Source organism: Mustela nigripes, chromosome 6 (genome assembly GCF_022355385.1).
Source record: "Mustela nigripes isolate SB6536 chromosome 6, MUSNIG.SB6536, whole genome shotgun sequence".
Taxonomy (NCBI): Eukaryota; Metazoa; Chordata; class Mammalia; order Carnivora; family Mustelidae; genus Mustela; species Mustela nigripes.
In genome coordinates, this window is record NC_081562.1 from 83,809,816 (window position 1) to 83,815,468 (window position 5,653).

Sequence of the window (5,653 nt, forward strand, 5' to 3'; positions counted from 1 at the left end):
AAAGATTGTAGTTAGAGATACAGAAGGACACGTTAGATACATTGTTAGATACAGAAGATCTAACAATTGTAAATACATATGCCCCCAACATGGGAGCAGCCAATTGCATAAACCAACTGTTAACCAAAATGAAGAGACATATTGATAATAGCACACTAATAGCAGGAGACCTCAACACTTCACTCTCAGCAAGACAGATCATCTAAGCAGAAAATCAACAAGGAAAAAAGCTTTGAATGACACACTGGACCAGATGTACCTCATAGATATATACAGAACATTCCACCCTAAAACAACAGACTCTTCTCAAGTGTGCATGGAGCTTTCTCTAGAATAGACCACATACTGGGTCACAAATCAGTCTCAACTGATACCAAAAGATTGAGATTATTCTCTGCATATTCTCAGACCACAATGCTTTGGAACTGGAACTCAGTCACAAGAAAAAGTTTGGAAGGAATTCAAACACTTGGAAGTGAAAGACCATCCTGCTCAAGAAAGTTTGGGTCAACTAGGAAATCAGAGAGGAACTTAAACATTGCATAGAAACCAATGAGAATGAAGACACATCGCTCCAAAACCTATGGGCTATGGCAAAGGCAGTCCTAAATGGGAAACACAGAGTCATCCAAGCCTCACTTAAAAAAAAAAAATCCCGAATACACAAACGATCTTTACACCTTAAGGATCTGGATATTCAAAAACAAATTAAGCCTAACTTATGCACGAGAAGGGAAATAATTAAGATTAGAGCAGAGATCAATGAATTAGACTTGAAATACAATAGAACACATCAACAAAACTAGAAGCCAGTTCTTTGAAAGAATTAATAAGATCGATCAACCACTGGCCAGACTTATCCAAGAGAAAAGAGAAAGAGAGAAAGGGCCCAAATTAATAAAATTATGAATGAGAGGGGTGAGGTCATGGCTAATACCAAGGAAATAACAATTATCAGAAACTATTATCAGCAGCTATATGCCAATAAATTTAGCAACCTAGAAGAAATGGATGCCTTCCTGGAAACCTATAAACTTCCAAGACTGAAACAGGAAGAAATCGACAGCCTGAGTAGACCAATAACCAGAAACGAGATTGAAGCAGTGATCAAAAACCTCCCCCAAAACAAGAGTCCAGGACCTGATGGATTCCATGGGGAATTAATTCTACCAAACATTCAAAGAAGAAATACTACTTCTTCTCCTGAAGCTGTTTCAAAAGATAGAAACAGAAGGAAATTTTCTAGACTTTTTCATTGAGGCCAGCATTACCTTGATCCCCAAACCAGGCAAAGACCCCACCCATCAAAAAGGAGAATTACAGACCAATATCCCTGATGAATACCCATGCCAAAATTCTCAACAAGATCTTAGCTAATGGGATACAACAGTACATTAAAAGGATTATTCGTCATGACCAGGTAGGATTTATCCCTGGATGCAAGCATGGTTCAACATTCACAAATCAATCAATGTGATAGAACACATAAATAAGAGAAGAGATAAGAACCACATTTTATGCAGGAAAAAGCATTTGACAAAATACAACATCCATTCTTGATTAAAACTCTTCAGAGTATAAGGATAGAGGGAACATTCCTCAATTTCATAAAATCCATCTATGAAAAACCCACAGTGAACATCATTCTTAATGGGGAAAAGCTGAGAGCCTTTCCCTTCAGATCAGGAACACGACAAAGATGCCCTACCTCACCACTATTGTTCAACATGGTACTAGAAGTCCTAGCAACAGCAACCAGACAACAAAAAGAAATAAAAGCTATTCAAATTGGCAAAACACAAAAGTCAAACTCTCTCTCTTCACAGATGACCTGATACTTTATGTGGAAAACCCAAAAAACTCCACCTCTAAATTACTAGAACTCATTCAGCAATTCAATAATGGGGCAGGATACAAAATCAATGCACAGAAACAAGTTGTCTTCTTATAGACTAACAATGAAACTGTAGAAAGGGAAATTAGAGAATCAATTCCATTTACAATAGCACCAAAAACCATAATATACCTTGGAATAAACCTAACCAAAGAGATGAAGGATCTATACTCTAGGAACTAAAGAACACTCATGAAACAAACTGAAGAGGACACAAGAAGATAGAAAAACATTCCATGCTCATGGATCAGAAGAATAAACATTGTTAAAATGACTATGATGCCCAGACCAATCTATACTTTCAACGTCATCCCAATCAAAATACCATCGGCATTTTTCAAAGTGCTGAAACAATCCTAAAATTTGTATGGAAGTGGAAAAGACCCCAGATCACCAATGAAATGTTGAAAAAGAAAAACAAAGCTGGGGCATCATGTTGCCTGATTTTAAGGTATATTACAAAGCTGTGATCACCAAGACAGGATGGTATTGGCACAAAAACAGACACACAGACCAGTGGAACAGATTAGCGAGCCCAGATATGGGCCCTCAACTCTGTGGTCAAATAATCTATGACAAAGCAGGAAAAAAATATTTAATGAAAAAAAGACAGTTCCTTCAACATATGGTGCTGGGAAAACTGGACAGCTATATACAGAAGAATGAAACTCAACCATTCTCTTACACCATACACAAAGATAAACTCAAAATGGATGAAAGACCTCAATGTGACACAGGAATCCATCAGAATCCTAGAGGAGAACATAGGCAGTAACCTCTTCAACATTGGCCACAGGAACTTCTCTTCAAGATACATCTCCAAGGACAAAAGAAACAAAAGCGAAAATGAACTTTGAGGACTTCATCAAGATGAAAAGCTTCTGCACAGCAAAGGAAACAGTCAATGAAACAAAGAGGCAACCCATGGAATGGGAGAAGATATTTGCAAATGACACTACAGACAAAGGGCTGATATCCAAGATGTATAAAGAACTTCTCAAACTCAACACCCAAAACGAAATAATCAAATCAAAGAATGGACAGAGGATATGAACAGACACTTCTCAAATGAAGACATGCAAATGGTTATCAGACACATGAAAAAATGTTCATCATCATTAGCCATCAGGGAAATTCAAATCAAAACCACATTAAGATACCATCTTACATCAGTTAGAATAGCAAAAATTGATAAGGCAAGAAAAGACAGATCCTGTAGAGGTTGTGGAGAAAGGAGAATCAATCCTCTTACCCTCAATGCAGGTTGGTACAGCCACTTTGGAAAACAGTGTAGAGGGTCCTCAAAAAGTTAAAAATAGAGCTACCCTCTGACCTGGCAATTGCACCCTGGGTATTTACTCCAAAGACACAGATGTAGTGAAGAGAAGGGTCACATGCACCCCAGTGTTCATAACTGCAACGTCCACAATAGCCAAGCTACTGAGATGCCCTTCAACAAATGACTGGATAAAGAAGGTGTGGTCCATATACACATTGGAAATTACTCAGCTATCAGAAAAGGTGAATACCCAACTTTGCATCAACAGGGATGGAACTGGGGGAGATTATGCTGAGTGAAATAAGTCAAGCTGAGAAAGTCAATTACCTTATGGTTTCACTTATTTGTGGAACATAAGGAATATCATGGAGGATATTAGGAGAAGGAAGAGAAAAATAAAGGGGGAGCAATCAGAGGGGATTAGGAACCATTTGAGACTACGGTCTCCAAGAAACAAACTGAGGGTTTTAGAGGGGAAGGGGGTGGGTTGGCCTTGTGATGGGTATTAAGGAGGGCATGTACTGCATGGAGCATGGGGTGTTTCTTGCAAACAATGAATCATGGAACACTACATCAGAAACTAATAAAGTACTGTATGGTGACTAACATAACATAATAAAAAATATATGGAAAAGAGAAATAGTAAAAATAAAACAAGAATCTTCAAAATGTGTAAATGATGAATCATATATTAAGGATTGAATATTTGATAAGGATTTTTTTTTAATTATGCCATTAAAGGGGGGAAGAGATTTTGAAAATCAAAACTATTGCATGGAACACTGGGTGTGGTACATAAACAATGGATCTTGGAACACTGAAAAAAGAAAAGAAAAAGAAAAAGAATCAGAACTGAAAGTCCCTTGAATCATCAAGGAAGGTAAAATAGGAAGATAGACATGCAATATGGCATAATAGGAAGGGCTTGAAATAGGTCAATCATGTATGACATTTTGAAATTAGGTAAATGCACGTTTTTCAGTGACTGTCTCACTAATCACAGATAATTTTTTTCAAGCTAAATCTTTTGAAAAAAGGATTTAGGTAGACTTGGAGCACCCCCTCACTCTGGAGAAGGTCTGTTGAGAACTGTGCCCAGGTGGGAACAGAGACACTGTGAGATGGGAGGGTTACCAAAAAAGACGAAAAAAAGACCACCAGAGCAAAACTGTCCCTTGAGTTTCCTTAGAAATTTCCTAGGATTCCAGAGCTTGAAAACAGAACTCAGGCCATGTTTTGCCTGAGCATGGAGTTAGAGGAATTCTTCCTTCCTTAAACTCCTGCGTACATTGGTGCAGCAAACCCTTCAAGCCACCTGAGGGTGCCAGTGCATGTATAGCCTTGGGTTGGGTTTCTATTTCCTATTCTCCCAAGCGTGTACCCCCATGGGTACCCTTACTTGTCTTATCCTTACTGAAGTCTTATTTGCAAATTTCCCCTTATTCCTCCCATTCTCCCTTCTATCTCATCCTCTACCAATCTCCTTTTCTTTTCCCTTCCCTTCTCTTTTCTGCCTGAGGAGGGTCATGTTTACATGATTATCTGGTACACCAGTTTTCTGTTGGCCCTCAGCGCTATGCTTGTCTAATGTACCTGGCTTTATATTATCTTGACTAGATGCCCACAGAAGACATCTCCTGGATTCTCAGACTGGTGGCTTATGGTTAGGCTGAGCCAGTGGCAAGTGTGGTAGCAACTAAGAGAAGCAGCTAATCTGGTTCTGAGTGAAGAAGGCAGTATCCCTTCAGCATCCCCAGCATCCTTGTTGATGACCTGCCACCTTACCTCAGCATGTCCTCAGCATCCCAGCAATGATGCCCCAGTGACACACTAGGGCTGATGGCCACCCCAGAAAGAGGAGATTCTCTCCTTGTTGCCAGCAGGTAAATGTACCAGGAGGGGCACAAAGTTTGGAAAGTGTTTGTGAACATGGCTTTGCCTCTGTCAGCCATTTTTTAGGTCTTTCTATCTTTTCTACAACTCCCTGTCTAGTCCAAAATTATCCCCAACCTTCCTCCCAACTCTTTTGGAAATTTATGATTGTTATCAGTGGCCTTGGTGTTTTTATTTCTAGCAAAACTTCTCCTCTAAATATTAGACCCAATAAGAATTCAGTTTCCTGGGATGCCTGGATGGCTCAGTCAGTTAAGCATCTGCCTTGGCTCAGGTCATGATTCCAAGGTCCTGGGATCTAGTCCTGAATTGGGCTCCTTCCTCATCAGGGAGTCTGCTTCTCATTCTCTCTGCTCTGCCTGCTGCTCTCCCTGCTTGTGCTCTCTCTCTCTCTCTCTCTCTGACAAATAAATAAATCAAATCTTAAAAAAAGAATTTAGTTTCTTGACAATTTTCTCAGTTCTAATCTTTTTTTAAATTTTTTCAATTTATTTATTTTCAGAAAAACAGTATTCATTATTTTTGCACCACACCCAGTACTCCATGCAATTCGTGCCCTCTATAATACCCACCACCTGGTACCCCAA